This window comes from Narcine bancroftii, chromosome 1 (genome assembly GCF_036971445.1).
Source record: "Narcine bancroftii isolate sNarBan1 chromosome 1, sNarBan1.hap1, whole genome shotgun sequence".
In the NCBI taxonomy this organism is placed as follows: Eukaryota; Metazoa; Chordata; class Chondrichthyes; order Torpediniformes; family Narcinidae; genus Narcine; species Narcine bancroftii.
The window spans coordinates 292,735,776-292,757,056 of NC_091469.1; the positions used below are offsets into that span (position 1 = coordinate 292,735,776).

The following is a 21,281-nucleotide window of genomic DNA, read 5'->3' on the forward strand; positions in this document are numbered from 1 at the left end:
CTAGTAGTTCTTGTGTCTCTTTAGTTTTTTTATTAGATTTCTCCAATTTCTTTTTTAAGTCTTCTACCTCCATTTCTGCTGCTACTGCCCGCTCTTCCATCTTGTCCATTTTCTTTCCCATTTCTGTTAAGGTCATCTCCATTTTATTTATTTTCTCTTCTGTGTTGTTTATTCTTTTTCTTAAATCCTTAAATTCCTGTGCTTGCCATTCTTTAAATGACTCCATGTATCCTTTAATAAGAGCAAGTATATCCTTTACCTTGCCTTTCTTTTCTTCTTCTATTTCCCTGTACTCTTCCTCTTCCTCTTCTTCTTCCTCTGGGTTGACCATCTGTTGTTTCTTTGGTGCCCTTTCCTCCTCTTCTTTCTTGTTTCTATTGTCTTCTGTGGTCTCTTCTTGCTGCAGGTGTTCTGCAGCTGTCGTTGCCGGCTGTGGAGATCGACTCCCCAGCTGGTCCCCCCTCCCGTCGGTGTGTTTTTTTTTCATTCGCATCGCGCATGCGCGAAGTATCGCGCATGCGCGGTTGCGCACTTTTACTCGGCTCTGCGAGCCATTTTTGTAGTCCATTATTTACCGACCTGAGGGAGCGGGTTTCTCTCTCCGCAGCGGGCCTCTTCGGACAGGTAAGGCCTTCACCTTTTTCCTCCTTTGTCTTCTCTTCCTCTCTTCTTACCGTTGCTTTCGATTTTTCTTTTTTTGTCGCCATCTTCTTTCCACCTTTATACTCACTTTTCTGTAACTTTTATTTCTGTGCCTTTGTGTTTTCCTTTGTTTTTCCCGACTTTTCTGGAGAGGGCTGGAGTTCACCGTCCGGCCACTACTCCATCACGTGACTCCTCTCCAATCCTAATACTTCCTGAGGTCTACCTTCCCAAGACTTTCCAGCCATCCACTTCTACTTACCCATTCCCAGACCCCACACCTCTTAACACCCATCTCTCAGAATCCTTCTCTCCTGACATTTCCAGACTCTTGGCTGTGGTCTCCAGAGTGCGTGAATTTTGTAACCTTTTCCAGGTTCTCTAACTGATGATAGGATTCCTCCAATCATCCTCCAGTGCACTTCCATCTACCAAAAACCACACACTAAAGGAGTAATGATGACATCAGTTAGGTGGAAATGTCTGACTAGTTAATAACCAGCAAAAACGAAGAGAGATGATTGCAGTTCCTTCCTTTTTGCTTCAATTTTCTCTTGCACCATAGCTCAGCTGTAGCTAGAAATTTAGAGTTGAGGTCAGCCTTGTCCTTGTTTTGACATATTTGCCACTGAGTCAGTAAGTTGTGGAACCAAGCCCCATTCCAGAGATCTGAGCACAAAACCAAGGCTGAGTACATAATCTCGTCACATAGTTTTTGTTGTCCTGCCAGAGGGGAAATATTAAACCAAAAGGCTTGCTTCCCATCTCTAGTGGATGGCAGGATTTGAAAGGAATAGAAAATGCTCTGGCAATATTTCTCCCTCATCCAAACTCAATATATTAGAATTAATCATCATTTATCTCAAATTATCTATTCTATTGCTTAGTACTTTATCAACACATCCAAAGTATTTAACTGGAAATCAATTATGTGGAGAAATCCTGTTGAAAGCAAGTAAATAAATTAGGTTTTTTTTCTCTTTGTATGTTAGATGAATAAATTAAATAGGGATTACTCAGAGTCTGAGTACAGTCTGAGACTTCATAACTCAACCTCATCACCAAAAGAAAGAAAGATTTGTTTTTTTTAATATATCTTTTAGAAACTCAGGACATTGAAGAGCAGGGTAATGTAGTTTCTGATGTATTGTGGGAAACGCAAAACCTCCCACAAAAAAACTTTGTCACAACAAGTTCCGACAGGATCCAATATTATTTTTACTGGGAGATGGTAGAGGAATTAAAACTGAATATGTATCAAGTGAAATTTGCTCATATTGCTTTGGCAATAGCTAAAAAGTGTATTGCTCTAACTTGGAAGTTGGATGTTAATATGGGAATGGATACATGGCATGCAGAAGTTCAGACTTGTATCCCCTTGAGAAAATTACTTACAATTTAAGAGATAAATATCATACTTTTTTGTGAAATATGGAGCCCATATTTACAAATTGTTGGTATTAAAATATAAATGTATCTCGAACATTCCCTTTCGCCTATCGGTCTCTATGTATATAAAAGTATTGGAAAGTGAGGTGCTCCTGTGGTGGTTTTCTTGTCCCTTTTCATTTTCTTTTTCTTTTTTCTTTAGTTTGTAGGGGGTTAGGGGACTTAGAATTTTTTTTTTACTTTTTTTGTTTTTTATATATAAAATACCACATGTATTTGGATTAAGTTTGAAATATTGTGATATGTTTGTTCAGTGGTTTTATATTAAGTACAACTTTTCTAAAAAAAAACAATCGAACAATCTGTATGTGATTTTGTTTCAGGAATAAATAGTGTTATGGACAGAAGATACATGACCTTAAAAACAGAAACATTGAGAATCAAGGATTGCTTTTTTTCCTGCTGTTATCAAACTCTGAAATGAATCTCTCATTGGTTAAAAGAAATGCCATTGGACGGCTTCAACCTTCCTCTATACCTTGCACTTTGTCTTTGTAAACCAGATTCTGCACTGTTTCCCTTCCTGTAACATTACCCTCTTTTGCTCTTTTGTTTTATTATTACATAACCTGCTGTACTTAAGTATAGGTTGACTTAACCTGGATAGCATGCGAACAAAGCTTTTCACTCGATCTCCATACAATGATGATAAGCAATTCATTTCAAAATGGACCTTGACTCTGAAGAGGGCAGATGTGAGGAAACAGTTTTCCTATTACTTCAATAGAGTCTCCGTCTTTCAACAGGTAGGATGTCATTAAATTCTTCATTGGGGTTATCTGGTTCTTTGTAAACACATGGTTATCCAGAACATTGTGCCTGGAATGTCTTTTATACAGAGGGGAAAGATGAAAATGTTCTGAGGAAGAGACATTGATCCAAAATATTGAGTGCTTTCTCTTTCCAAAGATGCCACGGCTGTTCCAGTATTTGTTTGGATTCAGATTCCAGGATCCTCAATGTTATTTGTTTTCTGTTCCTGTTCCTGTCACCAGAGGTGTCAGCGGTGGAAGGAGGGAGCAAATTTAAATTCCTAGGAGTCATTATCTCGGAGGACCTTTCTAGACCCAACTAACTAACGTCACTGTGAAGGAAACACATCAATGCCTCTACTTCCTTAGGAGTTGGCAGAGGCTTTGTATGACATCGGAAACTTCGGCAAACTTTTACAGATGTGTGGTGGAATGTGTGCTGACCGGATGCATTACGGCCGGTATGGGGACTGCCAATACATCTGAGCAAAAGCCCTGAAATTGTAATGGACACAGCCCAGTGCACCACAGACAAAACTCTCCCCAACATCGATAAAATCTACAGGGAACGCTGCTGTTGGAGACCAGCAGCGATCATTAAGGATCCACACCACCCAGGACATTCTTGCTGCTACCACCAGGAAAGAGATCTAGGTGCCACAAGACTCGCACCACCAGGTTCAGGAACAGTTGCTCCCCCTCCACCATCAGACTCCCCAGCAACAAACTCAATCAGGGACTCATTTAATGACTCTCACTTTGCACAGTATTTACTACTGGATTTTTACTTTTTTTCTGTTTCACAATCATCTTGTTTGCATTCCTTTCTTTACCTTTCTCTCTCTTGTGTATGAATCTTTTTGACAGTTTATAGTTATCGATAAGTGGCCCACAGGAAAAGAATCTCAGTGTTGTATGTGATGCCATTTATGTATTCTGACAATAAGTTTGAACTTTGAACATTCATTTCTTTTTCAGGTATGCCTACCTTGAAGAAGTTCTCCTTTTTCCCATGGAATTTCTGTCAAGTTCAAGTTCAAATTTATTATTATCTGACTGTACATATACAACCAGATGAAATAGAGTTTCTCCATAGACACACACACAAAATACACAGCACATAATAATCACATATATAAATAAAGATATAATATTTTAAAAATAAATAAATAGATTTATATATATATATATATATATAAAAATCTATTTATTTATTTTTAAAATATTATATCTTTATTTATATATGTGATTATTATATATATCACTCCTTACAGACTGCACTGGATTCGTACCTGGGTGCCAGGTGCTGAAATAGTGTGGCGATAACTGCTATGTTGACCGTGCTGGCCTGTCTAAAGTAATGCGCTATAATGACAAAATATTCAGCCCAGCATTAAGGGTGAAATGGAAATTAGTAAAAAGAATTGTAAAGATCATAGTGGGGGGGGGGGGGGGTTCACTGAACAAAGGTTTTTAATTTTTATTAAATTGAGATATACAGCCTGGTAACAGTCCCTTTCAGCCTTTGAGTCATGCGTCCAATTACACCCAATTGACCTAAACCCTCCTGGAGGAAATCCACGCAGACACAGGGAAAACATACAAACTCCTTACAGCGAGCGCTAGATTCGGACCCCAGTGTAACAGTGATGTGCCAACCACGACTCGAGAGTAGTACTTTGACTTTTGATAATTGCTGGACTGTCGGTGAGGGTTTGCTTTCACAATATTGCAGAAAGAAAAGCCTTAATTGCAGCACAAAGTTTCCTTCTGGAACCTTTACAGCTGTCCCAATGGTATTATCGAAAAGAGCATTATGCTGCTGAGAAAGTGAAATTAAACATGGTGAAATAAAAAGTTGGGAGAGTTGTTTTAATTGCTCATTGTTCTCTGTTCTCCCTACTCTTATCGAGAGTTTCTGTTGGAGTTCAATGATCAGCCACATCCCCATAATTTCTTGAAACAACTCCATTGGGTAATCTTTAAGTGGTAACTATCTCACACGCTCTCCTCAGCCACATGAAAGACAATGCATGAGACCTCAAATCACCACCTATGTTCAGGAACTGATATCACGAGTCAATGCCGTTCATTTCCTCGGGCCCAATAAGTTCACCCCGCATCGACCAAGCCTATTACTTATCTTTAAGAGGAATCAATATTGGCCCAGCTTCTGAGGATAATATCTTCCTTGGTCAGCTATTCTCAACTGGGGCCATATTTAAGAGAGGGAATGGAAATGAAATCATAAAATATTTTTAATGTTGTTAACGTTGGCAGGAGAGAAGGATGGAAGAAACCAACTAAACTTGACTGCTTCACGGGCAAGGGCCATAAACTTTGAGCTGAGTCTTCTGGAACCCTAGCCCAAAGAAACTGGAGAATAGTTGTCCTAAGTAGACACAGGTGAATCAATTCCCTCCAATATCACACAGAGAGGTCGACGTGCATGTTATATATGGAGCATCTGCAAACATGGAGCTGTAACCTTTTCCAAGAGAAAAACAACACAAGTCTTTAAATAAACTTGTAGATGCTTGGAAATTATCCCAGAAAATATAATGTAAACAACAGAATTTATTTTTTACTAACTCTGCTGCCAGAATTCATTTTCATCCTGATAGAAGTGCAGAGAGGAAATGATAAATTAAAATAATTTTATAATTGCTGTACATGCTTTCATAAAAGCAGTAATTCTGAAAGTTTCAGAGTGCTTTATGGTGCTAATTAATTGAGATACCGTAAAAAAGCTGAATGATGCAGAGCAACTGTTATCAACCAATGGACACAGGGCTTTATGCTCCTTTGGAAGATAAAAATATCCAATTTTTCTGTGGGAACATTAAGTGTTTTATTTGCATTCATCATTGATGGTACATTTTGAAAGTTGCTTGGTCCATGCTGTAAAGAAGTGACAATGAAAGGGGTCAGAAGAATCTGTGTCTGCATTCTGCATTTGGCCCTTTCAAACTGGGGTTAACGAGGCAATTTGCCCGGTGAGTGCCCCAGTTAGAAAGGGTCCGACCCGGTCAATCCCATCAGAATTCAACTGGGTCCCCGACCTACCTCAGGGATAGATAGGGAACCCAGCTAAACATACCTAGGTCACGTCCATGGGTGATTGGTACAGGAAAATGACCGACCTGCTTATTCCGGTGACGTCAGCACTTGCGTGCGTGCAGCCAGCATCCGAACATCCGGCGGTACTTCCGGTGAGTGCGTGATGTGTTATTGCGGGGGCAGGATCCCCCTTAAGTCGCCAGATTTAATGAGTCCATCCCTCTGTGATTTGAAAGGAGCTTCCAGCACCTTTGCCCCAGTAATCGCACCTGGGTCCCAGGAGGGTTGCCCAGGTGCTACAGTTTAAAAAGGGCAAAAAGTTATTGTTAACAAATCATTGTTAACAAATTTTGAATGTTATTCATTGTTATTAACCATCTCAGCTCAATATATTTTATTAAGAAAGAACAATTTAGCATTTATAAAGTATCTTTCACAACCTAAGTACTTTGCAGCCAATTAAGTATTTATGAAGCGTAGACATTATTGTAACTGAGGAAACACAGCTGGAAGAATGCAGTGTTCCCTTAAACAAAAATGTTATACTGACTAAATAATCCATTTTAATGATGCAGATTGAGAAATAAATATTAGTTAAGACAATGAGAAGCACTCTCCTATTCTTAAGAGCCAGGAAATCATACATTCTTGCATGAGAGAACAGACGGTGATTGGTTGAATATCCCATCCAATTGACGTAGTTTCTAAGAGTACACCAGTGGAGTGGAACGCGAAAGTCAGCAGATGCTGTGATTGTAGTTCAGAAATGCCAGAGGAACTCAACAGGTCCACAGTGCCCATTGGAGGCAAAGATGTATAAATGATGATTCGCGCTCAGGCCCTATGGACACTGAGACCTGCTGAGTTCCTCCAACATTTCTGGGTTTTTAAACTCTAAAAGCCCTTTCAAGCCAGGCCTCCACCTGGAGGCTGGCTACAAGCGGGGAGGGAAAACATGAACTTACCTTTCACGGAGCAACCCTAAAAGGGTGCACCTGCATCGCATTCATGTTGAGTGGCACCTCGTAGTGCCCTCCAGAGCCAATGGAGGCGGGGCGACTGGTACCACGGTGCCTTCCACTGAGTTGACACCATTCATACGCGCCGACGCGGAAAGAGCCCTATAGTGGATCATAGCGGCCCCAGGGCAGGCAAGACAGATGCTTGTGATGTGTTCAGCTGGTCTTAGTATCCAGGCAGAGATCCAGCACACCCTCAGTAAGGCCATTAATGTCCCGCTCCTGTGTCTCAGGCTGATGACATCACTGCGATGTCAATAGCCCGCCTCTAACCAGCTGCAACAGTGGCATTTCATTCATGTGAGGCGGTGGACTGCTGATCCGAGAGCGAGCGCAGTCGGCGCCTTGGAGAGATTACCTTCTCTGAGAGGGATCATGGTCAGCGCCTTGGCACATTTGAGAAGGTAAGTCTCCTGATGTAAGGGTGGAGAATCTCTGCCTTTACAATCAGGCTTTTTCATTACATGAAAGAGCCTTGTATATCATCCCCGCACTGGAGTCAATCCAGATTTTACACACCTACTTTTGGATGTGAACCTGAAGCTAAGGCTTTCTGACATGGAATTAAAAGTGTTATCAAGTCATGAGAGATATCTGAATTTGCTTTCAATTAGCATGTAATTTTTGAATATCTGCACCTCCCAAGAACACCATTATAGTGTACAAATATTTGCATAACCTGCACAAAGCATTCACGCAGTTAAGTTATAAAGTGTGTGAGTACTGTACAAGTGTCCTATTTTTCTTTTTTTTTTAAACACTCTGTCTGAGAGTTGTACAAATAATCTCCACGACCGTAGAAGTCTGAGACTGTGGTGCATTCTGCTTTGCCTCCCACTAGATGCTTCACACCAGCTACGTAGTGGGTTACGAGGTGAAGGATTTCGGGTTTTTTTTGGTAGGAATATATTGCTCAGCACAAAATCGAGGGCCGAAGGGCCTGTACTGTGCTGCAGTGTTCTAGGGGAGAACTCACATTCGTTGAGATCTCCAGGCACACATTAAGGCTTGACATTCATATATTAGAACACCCCCCCCCCACCGCCACAACAATAAATATATTCAAGCCGCAATTTCACTGAAATATTCTTATAATTGTTTAACCTCTTGAACTCTTTCCAAACAATAGAATGTACAATATCTGTATTAATATCCAGCACACCAGACAAGCTTCATCATCCTTTGTCCTCCATCTATTACTGCCCTGTGATCAACAATTACACATTCTACATTCTGTGATCCTTACTCTCAATTAACACAGACACTGTATTTCCCCTCGAATCAGATGACCAGAGATGACAGTTTGACATCCCTGTTTACGTAGCAATGTCAAAGACAGTGCCCACTAATGAGTAGCGCAGAAGAAAAGCTTGTTAGCTACAATGCAGAGACTGGGTGCAAGGGCAAGAGGGGTTAATGTGTCTTTTCTAATCCTGTCTTCCAGAATGCTAAATACGTTTGCTTCAATTAGGACTGAGCCTGTTGGTGAAGTTAATGCACCGTTCTGTATATGAAGGGAGCTGTAATGGACACCGAGCCAACATTAATATTTTCGAAAAGAAGATATTAACGAGTTCTAAATGTTTTTATTTTGTTTTGCTCATCACCCTACCCCATTTTTGAATGATCACATTTTGTGGGACTGAGCGTGGCAGCAACATGCGCTTACTATAAGGTAATTTTGCAGGTCGACTTACATTTAATTATAACAGAAAGAAGCAAGAGTATAGAAATAGCTGCCTGCGTCCGGAGGTGAAATGTGTGGTCCCTACCCTTACATTCAGGGCTGAATTGTTCGTGCGAGACAGTCAGATCCCAAGATGGGGAATCTGGAGCAAAGAAGCAAAACTCCTGGAGGGTCAGGCAGCAGCTGCAGAGGGAAGGAATCCAGATGCGACGTCCCGACCCAAAGCGTTGACTGCCTCCTTCCCTCCACAGATGGCTCATTCAGTTCTTCCAGCCATTTGGTTTTTTTCGCTCCCGCTCCCAAGATATTCCTCACAAATTGCAGCCAGCATTTACTTTTAAATTTCTCACTGGCGAGCCCAGCATTCGCTGACTCTTCATTTGAAGCAACTGGCTGGCTTTGAAATTATTTGGCAATCACATCAAAAAATGGGACTCGAGTCACATATAATAATCACAAAAACAATTTGCCTTCAAAGTATGAGATAATACAGAGTTTATTGTATTATAAACATAGTGCAAAGTACAAATGCACTGAGATTCTTACTTGCGGCAGCCAAACGGATACCTCTTACAAAAATTTCAATAGTATATGTGAAAATAAATTAAACACAAAAATAAGTGCTCACAGTCACCAACGTGGAAGAGAAACATTGATGTCACAGTCGTGCAGACAGTGCTTTGGTGGTGTCAGAGCAGACAATGAGAGGGGGGTTCAGGTGCCTAATAGCTGTTGGAAAGCACACAGCAAGGACGCTATGGGGATTGGAGTCCTTTAATACTGGCCATTGAGGGGTTGAGTCTGTGGGGAAAACCCTCAAGCAACCGGGGTGTGGGGGGGGTGGGGGTGGGAGATGCCCCAGTGGTGGTAATAGTGTATATAGAAATGAAAGCAATAATAGAAGTGATGAAAATGTATGGAGGCGAAACGAAGGGTTGGAAGAGTCTTTGAATGGTTTATCTTTGGTAAACACTTTATGGTGAATAAAGTCTATTTATGGTTGAAAGATAAGCTGTTGGAAAACAACTGTTCTTGAACCTCGAGATGTTGCTCGACAGGCTTCTGTATCTTCTAAATGAAGGCGGCAGTGATTAAAGGCTGTGGGCCAGGATCATGGGGATCCTTTTTTGAGGCAATGCCTCACACAGAAGCATTCAACCAATATAACAATGAAGAGGCCCCATATGAGTCCTGCATTATCAGACAAAAGTTAACTGTCCCAAAGAAGATACTGGGCCAAATGAACAAAAGCCTGATTGAAGAGGCAGATTTGAAAGAAGCTTCAAGCTTGAAGGAGGGTTTGGGGAGTTTGAGGGAGAGCATCCCAGAAGGAAGATTGTGGATGCTGATCGCATCCATGTCCTGATGGAAATGCAGGTTGCACACGAGGCGGGTATTTGAGGAGCTTTCGGGTGGTGGTTGGAGGAGTAAAAATACAGAAATGCAGGAGGGTCTCAGCAGGTCAAACAGCATCCACGGAAGGGAAAGGTATATTACCGACATTTCAGGCCCGAGCTCTTCCACAAAGTGTAATTTTTAAAAAGAACAAACAGGCATTTGTATTGAGGCTGGGTGGGGGGGGGGGGGGGGGGGGGGAGGGGAAGGAAGAATGGGAGGGAGAGGAGTACAGACCAACAGACAAAAGGAACTCATTGGATATGATAAGAGGACAGGAGAGAGGAAGGGTGAGAATTGATGGGGAGGGGGGTTGTTTATGGCTCTTTGAAAGGAGACAAAGGGAAAAGGTGAGAGAGAGAGAGCTAAAGGATAGAAGATAGATGGAAAGGCGAAGGGGCGGGATTTAATGGAAATTGGAAAAATCAATGCAATGCCATTCATTTGGAGGGTTCCAAGCGGAATATTGTTTCTCAGACCATGAACAGATATGTCAGCAAGGGAGCTGGGCACGGAATTGAAATGGGTGGCTATTGTGGTGGACAGTTCCGAGGTGCTCAATGCAGTGATCTCCCAGTCTGTGTTCAGTTTCTCTGATGTAGAGATCGCAACGACAACGGTGGCAGTAGAGTTTTCAGTTGTCCTAAAATATTAACTGTTCTTCTTCCATAGATGCTGACAGACCTGCCTATTTTTTCCAATAATTAACTATCTGGAGGCAAGATTACATCTTCAATCACATTGGAGAAAATGTTGCTTCTGCCAAGATGTACACATCGCTGGCAGAGTTTAACACTTTGATTTAAGTGGACACTCCAGAGCATGGTTAAGAAGCAATCACATTACTGCTGATCTGAAGAACATGGAGCGCAGACTGGGTAAGAGTTCCTTCCTTGAGAAATGCCCCCGAGCCAGATTTCTTTCCATGGTGCTCAAATAGATTCACACTCATCATTCTCAGGACTTCAGGAGGGGGAAATCAGGAGATGATGAACCAGTCCTCATCGAGGAGTCGGCAGTGGAAAAGGTTAAGAACTTCAAGTTCCTGGGTGTCAACATCTCTAAGAATCTGTCCTGAGCCCTCCATGTCGATGCAATCATGAAGCAGGCTCACTAGCAGCTATACTTTGTGAAGAGTTTGACAAGATTTGGTATGTCACTAAAATGTCACTTGCACATTTCTACAGGTGGACTGTGCGGGAAGGAGGTGCAGGAGCCTGAGGCCAAACTCCCAGTGGCACAAGGACAGCTTCTTCCCCTCCGCCACCAGATTCCTGAAAGGACAATGAACCCCAGACATGACCTCACTTTCTCTATTTTTTTCCACTAATTAATTTATATTTAAAGTAATTCTATAACAATATTTGTGCTGTGAAGCTGCTGCAAAATAATGAATTTTATGGCATGTTCCCGACAATAAATTCTGATTCTTATTCTGTTAAGAAATGATTCACTTAATTGAATTTAAATTCCCCTAATGCTGTGGTGGGGATTTGAACTCTTGTCTTCACATCATTAGTCCAGTTTGATGTATTGCATCGGCAGTCACTTAACTCCTCTGTTATGTAACAGAATATTTATTCATCTGTAAGAATTAAGAAAATGGAATGGATAGGTTGCTGAAGCATAGCTATTTACAACATGGGAACAGCAGAGCACTGGATTTGAACCATTTATAGCTGGGACAAGGATTCAAATTCGCTTCAGCCTGATGGGATAAGAGCTTCCTCTGTCTGTGGGAGTAAGTGTCCTGGGAAATGGACTTGAGCGGCCAATGTTTAGTTCCTAGTGAGGAATGGGCCAACAGTACAAAACCTGTTTCTAAATTAGGGCTAATTAAATCATGAACATAAATGGGAATAAAGAAATTGTTTAGTGGGGAGTCACTGAGGAACATTGTAAAGTCTGTTGAGAGGAAGTATTATTTTGTACTCAGCTATACCATACATCCCCAAGCTGTCTCGGAGAAGGACAAGTTGCTCTCTCCTCTGTATTTTAATTTTGTTTTTTTTTCTAATATTATTTAGGATGACACTGTGACCTATAGAAGAAGTAGTTCGTTATATGTTATGCAAATCCTGTTTCCTTTAAACAGTGTAAACCACATAAAGACAGGTCGACAATAGAGCATGCAAACATTTCCAGTTATCACCATATACAGCACAGAACAGGCAGTTTGGCCCTACGAGTCCATGCCGGAACAAATCCCCACCCTCCTCGTCCCACTGACCAGCACCTGGTCCATACCCCTCCAATCCTCTCCCCTCCATGTAATTATCCAGTCTTTCCTTAAATGTAAATAACATCCTTGCTTCAACCACCTCTGCTGGAAGCTTATTCCACATCCCAACCACTCTTTGCGTGAAGCAATTTCACCTCATAATTTTCCCCTTGCAATCTCAAACCGTGGCCTCTGGTTTGAATATCCCCCACTCTTAATTGAAAAAGCCTATCCACGTTGACTCTCTCTGTCCCTTTTAAAATCTTGAACACCTCCATCAAATCCCCCATCAATCTTTTACACTCCAGAGAAAAAAGCCCCAGGCTGCTCAACCTTTCTCTGTCACTCAAACCCTGACATCCTGTCAACATTCTTGTGAACCTTCTCTGCACTCTCTCGATTTTGTTTATCACCTTCCTCTCATTTGGTGACCCAAACTGCACACAGAAATGCTTTCCAGAAGGACAAAGCTGGCCAACTTTGAGAGGCTGTCTGGTCCAAGGAGAAGACTGGCAATCTGGCAGGTGACCTGAAAGAAAGAGGATCATCTGGAGAACTCAGAAGGGGACAAGTTTTGTCAGCAAGACTGATTGAGAAGGAATCAGTTGTGAATGTTCTGGAAAAGGAATCTTTCCGAAAACTAGCAAAAACCCTCCTAAGGGGTCACCATTTGCCTGTTCAGCACCAAAGATGAGTGAACTTTGTTCATGCTAACTTCTGTGCACAGTCCAAGAATTGCCTGCAACCAGTGAGATTGGACTGTAATCCAAAGAACTTTTCTAATCTTCAATATACATTACACATACCTGTGCTTAGTATTAGAGGGGGATGAAGTAGTTGGGTAAGTTGAGTAATAAGTTAAAGTTTGTTTTCTTGTTGAAATATAATTAAAACCAACTTTTTTGTTGAAGTTGCCCTGTGTTGTGCAGATCTATTTGCTGCTAATTTTGGGATCCTCTGGACTCCAGAACAGGAGAAAATATACAAGGACTTTACTTATACCTCTGAGGTTGATGAAGTGGAGTGAAACATGTTCATTTAAGTTCCTGGTTGCTGAGAAAATAATACAGTAAAACCCCTGTTATCCAGAATTCAAGCAACTAGCAGCCTCGAGCAACTGGTCAAAAACTCACCCAAAATAAATAGGTAAAAAAACACGGATGTTTAAATTGGCGCACCTCCCCATTAGTTCGCCAATCATGCAACACGCAATCTCAAGCAACCAGAAAATTCACTTATCCAGCATCTACCAATCCCCATAGGTGCTGGATACCAGAGGTTTTACTGTACAGGTACATCCTGAGTTGGAACCAATGCAACTTACGTCCATCCGCACATACAACCAAAAGTTTTTTTAAATATAAAGAAAAAATATAAAATTTACACTGTTTATGTTGTATTTGACAAACTGTAACAGGGGTACATGGCATGTACGAGCCAAAATGTGCATACTTGCCTTGTTAGTCCCAGGGTCCATCAGTTGGGCGCAGCAATCTCAATTCCTATGTGCGCATCTTCAGTTGGTGCATGCGCGCTGGGTTCGTGTACTGGAGTTCGGTTGGTGCATGCATGATGGGTTTGTGTACTGGAGTTCGGTTGGAGCATGTACAAGAGTTAAGGGCACAAATGTTAGAGTTAGGGTGCTTCACTCTCACGCATGCACCAAATGAACTCCAATACGCGAGCCCACCGTGAATGCACCAACTGAACTCCAATACGTGAAGCCATCACGCAGGTCCCAACTGAAGACTCGTGCGTGGGCACAGGAATCGAGATGGCCGCGCCAAGCCTATGGACCCCCAGGATGCTGACTAACAAGGTAAGCATGGACCAGAACGTGGAAAGATTTACTAAGGTTGATCGACAAATTTAGGAAGCTTTAAGTTGTTATCGTCAAATCTACAATGAAAAAAAGATTTAATTCAAAAGTACTCTGCACCCAGGCAATATTCCGACTTATGTCCATTTCGAGATAAGACCGATTGTTCAGTCCAAATTACAGTCATTAGTTGGGGAGTACCTGTATTTAGTAATGGTAAAGTGTTCAGACCTGAAATATTGACTGATCATTTCCACCCACGGATGTTGACTGACCTCCAACAATTCTTCATCTGCCACTCATTTCATGTGTCAGGAAGAGAGAAATACTTGCACTGTTTCTGATGCACCAGGTCATCTGGAAATCCCTCAACACACCACAGCCAATTAAATAGTGACAGCAATGGTTGCCACATGATTGCCCATGAACTGAAGCCCAATGCTGGATAATGTTGTTTTTTTCTTTCCCTGGTATTGGTTGAAAAATAAATATTAATGACAACTTCCCAATGTTCATGGAATCTTTCAGATCCACCCATGGAGATAGTTGATCCTTTCAACAGAGGGGTGATACCTCCAAGAGTGAAGCAATTCCTCCCCATGGCCATGGAGTTTTAAGATAAATTACATGCTTTTTGAAGTAGATTTGGCATCCATAGCTTCTTGACTCAGAGGCAGGAATCCCATCAATTGAGCTTTTTAGACAGCAGTATCGCCTTAAGTTCCTGTGCGCGTTAGTCCCGATGCTTTTACGTGGAGCAATGTGGCCTGAGTAGTCAGCTGTTATGTTGAATTCAGGAGGCGAGTTTTGCGGTGCGATTTAAACTGTAGGCTTCCCCCCCCCGAAAAGTAGTTGGGGTCCCGCAGGATAAATCGCGGCGCAGGAAATGACTAAAACATTCCTGCACTTTCCTTTTTAGACTGCCCGTGTAACAGCAAATTTGGTTGATTGTGCCGATACATGCCTGCAGTCTAAAAACCATATTATGAGTCCCAATACAAGTGTAGAAAAGTATCCCCAATAAACATATTCTTTGTTAACAAGTAGAAGGCATACCTTACAAATAATTATGTTTGTTTTAAATGTTAAAGATCATTTCATGTCATTGCACAAGAGTTATCAGATATAAATGCACACTGAATCATGGATCAGAAGGTTCAATACTGAATCAAAGGATTGAAAATCATATAGATTTGAAGCTTGAAGAGTGATTTTAAACAGAACATAGACAGGATGAGTCTTTCTTTCCTGTGCATTGGAGGGTGAAGGGGGATTTTTTTAAGGTTCCTAAAAACAGTGATAAGTGAACAGTTCGAGCAGTTTTCACAGGACAGGGGAGTCTGAATCCAGAGGGCATAGATTTAAATTAATTTTTTAGAATGTAGATCTACAATACAGAACAGTAACTGGCCCTTTTGGCACATGAGCCTGTACCATGCAATTACACCCAATTGACTTACAAATTCCCAAATGCTTTGGAAGACTAGGAGGAAACCAGAGCACTGGGAGGGAACCCACGCAGACACGGGGAGAATCTACAAGCACCTTACAGACAGTGCCGGATTTGAACCTTGGTCGAATGCTGTAAGAGCATTGCTCTCACTGTTGCGCTAACCACGCCACCCTAAAATGGGATAATACGATTAAAAAATGTTTGTCTTGAGGTTAGTTTTAATTGCACTCCCATTAGGGAGAAGCAGTGAGGCAATTCTGGAAACCGTGGGATGGAGAGTTGAAGATACAGTCTGTGTTGGGAAATAAAGGAGGATAAAAGTGTATGGGGAATGACAGGGAGTCACAGAGATAGGCAGGGGTGAAGTCAATGCTGATATTGTAAGGTGGGGATGGAAACTTTTGTAGCAAATATTACAAGTAAATTAGCAAGCATAAATTTAAACATGGACAGAATTGCACAACAAAGTTGAGTAGACACACAGTTAGTCCCTCTGGTTCACCCAGTTCCAGCAGCTGGGGTTCCCTCCGATCCTCAGTCGTTTGTGCAGAACTTGCACATTCTCCTAGAGGCCAATAGGCTTTCCTCTGTGTGCTCTGGTTTCCTCCCACATCCCAGGAGTGTGAAGGTTGTGGTTGGTTCACTGGCCGATGTAAAGTTGTAGAATTTGATATGGTGCAGGAGAGCTGATGCCAAAATGTGGGGAGAATAAAATGGGTGAAGATAGGATTAGCGTAAATGGGCATATTTACGGTAGGTCAAAGGGTCCATTTCAAGCTTGATCTCATTATATGTCTATCCAACATAAACCAACTCAAGCAATAGGGTTTTGGATAGATTTACACAAACCTTGATGCACAGCCATCAGATGTTTTCTTGTAAAACAATTTATAGCAGGGGTCATTAGGTAAAGAGGAACTTACTCATGTCCAGGAGATACACAGGAGATTGCAGATGCTGGAATCTGAAGCCAAACGCAGGGACTCAGCGGGTTGAGCAGCTTCAGTGGGAGACACCTCAGTCTTGATGAAGAGTTTCCTCCCACTCAGGAAGATTACGTTTGTCCAGGTCCACATCCAGAGTTAGTCCACGTTAACTCATGTCAGCCAGTGGAGCTATTGTGACGTACTGATTGGTCTCAGAACAATGGAATAAGGCAGGATTGGGAAAATGGGAAAATCAGTTCCATTGCCAGCACCTTAAGGAAGAAAATGTAGACAAGGCTATGAAGCAGGATGGAGTTTAGTCACAAAAGTCCCTGCAGTCAACTTATTCTTAGACTGAGTTTTGAGTCACCATCATTGGTGAACAGGTCTTAACTCCTCAAGATTTCACACATTGCCTTAATCTTTTTGTCAAACCATCTCTTCAAAGTTATCCCTTTAGACCAAACATTGACATAGCTCGTTCACTGGGGATTAAGTTAGTTGGCACTTGCCATTTATTTCACATTCTGGCTGAATTTAGATAGCAAACATGAGGGAATAGTGCTGTGGAGTCACAGAGGGAAGCATGTGGCTGAAGAGGTAAGATTGTGGGGAGGGGAAGATGAGGCCATGGGTATGCAAAAGGAATTGTGTTGGTCCAGGGAGTTTGTTGGTGGCCAGAATGTGTGCGTGTGTGCACTTCTGGGGGTGTGTGTGTGTGAATATATCTGGGTGGGGTGTGCATGTGTGTAAAATCTTGCTGCACATCCTTTCCTCTCACATTTCAGATCATGTCATTACACAAATAATTCACTCTTCAAGACCGCATGGTAGCTGGTGTGCAATATTGTAAAAAAAATCATGGCCTGGGTATCTTCCACTCTTCACAGGGTTGACTGTGGACTGATAACTAGGAACGGAAGAAATACAGTCAGAGGCCTTGTTCTCCAATTTCTTCCATTAACAGCCTGTGCTTTGTCATTCTGCTTCAGAGTACATGTCTGGGTGGGTCTTCCAGATCTCCCACAGAGCATCACTGGTCTTAGCGGTAAAGGATGACAGCTGAGTCCAGGAGGTTTCCTTCTAAGTGAATGAAGAAATTGGCAGAGAAAATCAGAGAGAAGAAAAAAGCACAAAATACTGAAGAACACAAGCGAGACAGCGAACAAACCAACGTGTTTACTCCACAGTTAAGATCGTGGTTTATTTGGGGAAAATAAGACTGCCATTCTCTTGCTTTTGCATTAAGTGGTTGCACTGATCCAAGACACAACTAACTTAATGTTCTCCAGTAGTCTGACAGGATAATCCTTCAACCCCTCAAACTTTACCACCCATACCGAGCTCAGAAGATTGCTATAAATAACCTTGACCTGTCTTTTTCTCAGGCTCTTGTACACAGGCGGCCAGATACACTTCTCTCCCTTTAGTCATTCACCAGATATGAACTTGGCTTCATTCACCAGTCCCAGCTGTAGCAGCTGGATGGATAGGTCTGTTTCCATGGTAACCTTCTTCCTCTGTCCTCTGAAACAATCTCAACCTCTTTCTAATTTCACTCCTGCTTTTATTTGAGCCAACAGCTAACACTCCCCCCCCCTCACTACCCTCCATGCTTCCTCTGAATGAGCTGACCCACTCCATGGGATAGGACCAGAGGAGACACTCTTTGAAGATTTCCAACTCTTGTTGCGAGGATTTCCCAGTGGCCACCTTTTTCAATTCCCCTTCCCATTTCCATGCCGACATGTCTATCCATGGTCTCATGCACTGCCAGACTAAGACCACCTGCAAAATGGAGGAACAACACCTCATCTTCAGATTGGGCAGCCTTCAACCTGATGGCATTGACATCAACTCCGGTTTCCGATCAACTCTCTCTCCCCCCATTCTTCTTCCCCACTGTAGCCTTTCCCCAAGCTCTCTCGCTCCCCTTTTCCCTCTGTCTCCTTTCACAGAGCCAAAATCAATTCTCACCTTTCCTCTTATCATATCCAATCAACACATTTTGGCTATGAGGTCCGGATTCCTCCCCCCATTCTTTCTCCTTAATCTTAGTCTTTAATTCAGATGCCTGTCTGCTTTTTGCTTCTATCTTGAGGAAGGGATCAGGCCCGAAATGTCGGTAAATTATCTTTACCTCCTATGAACGCTGTGAGACTGGCTGAGTTCCTCCAGCATCTCTGCGAAGGGGTTGACTTATGATGAAAGATGAAATCGTCTAGGATTGTATTCGCTCGAGTTCAGAAGAATGAGAGGAGATCTTATAGAAATATATAGGATTATGAAGGGTATGGATAGGATAGATGTAGGCAGGTAGGTGGTGTTAGGTCATAAATTAGATCAGCCATGATCGTATTGAATGGTGGAGCGGGCTCGATGGGCCATTTTTGGCCTACTCCTGTCCCTACTTCCTATGTTCCTATGTACTACAATCTCAACATCTGCAGATCTTCGTGTTTCACTCCAGACATGGTCCTGAATCTACCACCTGACCTCCAAACATTCTGCCCTAATACTCCTGCCATTATTAATCCACTTTTCTTCTTGCTCTATGGTAATAGTAAATATTTATTATATATCAATCTTTTGCATTTATTGTATATTATTATAGTTTTTTCATGAAGTAGCTGGCTGCAGCAAGTTGGAATTTCAGTGCATAAATGTATCGTACAATGTATGTGACAGTGCTTCTCAACCTTTCTCTTTCCACTCACATACTACTTTAAGTAATCCCTATACCATCGGGTGCTCTGTGATTAGTAAGGGATTGCTTAAGGAGGGATGTGAGTGGGAAGGGAAGGTTGAGAACCACTGCTCTAGACCCAATTGTTACTGAAATATTTTGCTTGAGAAAAATTGTCATTGGCCCATTTCCTTTGGAGTTCTGAAACCGTGCACATAACGAGTCAATGAGGTATGATTAAAACAGTGGTTTTCAAACTTTCTCTTTCAACCCACAAAAAACCTTAAGCAATCCTTTACTAATCACAGAGCACTGATGGCATAGGGAGTACTTAAAGTGGTATGTGAGCAGAAAGAAAAAAGTTGAGAACCACTGGTTTATGACAATAAATTCATTATCATTAGTCATCTGACACAAATGACACCTTCATGTCACACGACCTTCCTGCCCCAATCAGAAATCGACTAGATTCCTCATTATCCATAATTCAGACTGCCAGTCCAAAATACCAATGGCTTTTTGAAGAGTAAACATCTTTTTCAATATTTTTATAGGTTTTTCCAATTTTCTGCTGGTTTTACATTGCAGGCTTTTTCAATATTTTTATTAACATTGAAGTTTCAAATCGAAAAATCCAGAGTACACCTGGATATATGTTAAAATGCAAAAAGATTACACTTAAATCATATCATTTCATCCAAGGTACCTACATTTTAATCAGATTGTATTGTAAAGATATTTTATTATATAAAAAAAGAAAAATCCACTACCAAGAAAGAAGTGGGTTGGCCAAAAAAAGTCAGAATTCTTAACAGAGTGATAAATTACCCAATTAGACAACAGTTCTACCTCTCATTGCAGCCGATAATGGCTGAGGCAGTCCAAATTTCTCCTCGCTGATTGTCACTAAATGTGCGTATGTCAAAGGGAGTCCCCATGGCATTCCATTTCTGACTGCAGTCCCATCAACTCCAGCTAAAGTTTGTAGAGTAAATTTTAAACCAAGATATCTTCTACACTTTCACAACCATGTAAAAAGTTCACAATGTTTGGAAGAGTTTTGGAAGAGTTTGGAGCTTTCTCAAGTGCCTTAATTGGCACCAAAGCATGTAATGTGACTCCCTTCTCCACTCCTCCCTCCCCCACCATAGCACCTACACCTGTGACCACAGAAGATGCTCCACTTATGCCAACACCTCCTCCTTCACCACCTTTTAGGCCCCCAATAGTTCTTAGAAGAATCTGCAGGGGTCATCTGCTGAATTCAGTGCTCCCCCTGTGGTCTCCTCTGCATCGTAGAGACCTAGGCGCAGACTGGAGATCGCTTCATTGAACACCTCGGGCCTGTCCACCACAATAGCGTGAATCTCCCAGCAGCTACTCATTTCAATTGCCCCTCCCATTCCCTGGCTTGTTCCCATGGACTCATGCACTGCCAGACTGAGACCACACACAAACTGGAGGAGCAACACCTCATCTTCTGACAAGACACCTTCTAAATGATGGCATTAAAAATAACTTCTCCAGTTTTCATTAACCCCCCCCCCCATCTTCGCCCCACTGACTCCTTTCCTCTGTTTCAGTCTCTTTCCCCTTTGTGTCTCCTTTCATAGAACCAAAAGCAATTTTCGCCTTTCCTCATCATTTCAATTAACCCATTTTGTTTGTGGGTCTGGACTCCTCCCCCTCTCATTTTTACCCCTTTTTCTCCCGTCTTTATTTAGATGCACGCGTGCTTTTTGCTTATACCTTGAAGAAGGGCTCAGGCTCGAAATGACAGTGTTATCTTTACCTCCTATAGACGCTGCGAGACTGGTTGAGTTCCTCCAGCAATTACTGTGTGTGTTTACCAAGTCATTCACACATTTGTGCTTGTAAGTTGACTGGCTACTGTATATTTAAAATGATTATTCTTCAGGAGAATAAAAAGCAGAGACCTCAAGAGTATTGATTTACAGAAGGGCTTTGGCGTGTAAATCACTGAAGGTGGTGACATAGTTGGGACAGTACAGTTGGTGTAGTAATTAGCATAATGCCATTACAGCGCCATTGATTGGGACTGGGGTTTGAATCCCATGCTGTCTGTAAGAAATTGGTATGTTCACCTTGTGTCTGCATGGGTTTAGATTAATTGGGTTTATTGGGCAGCATGGGGTTGTGGGCCAACGTGGC

At 42.0% G+C, this 21,281-nt stretch overlaps 1 long non-coding RNA gene across 1 annotated transcript in view; it reads right to left on the reverse strand.

Annotated features, from left to right (window-relative positions):
• LOC138751778 (uncharacterized) overlaps positions 1-21,281 on the reverse strand; it is a 43,447-nt gene that overhangs the window by 15,389 nt on the left and 6,777 nt on the right. The window contains exon 2 of the long non-coding RNA XR_011350176.1: positions 16,421-16,695. This is a non-coding gene — a long non-coding RNA (uncharacterized lncRNA). The remainder of the gene's footprint in view (positions 1-16,420; positions 16,696-21,281) is intronic.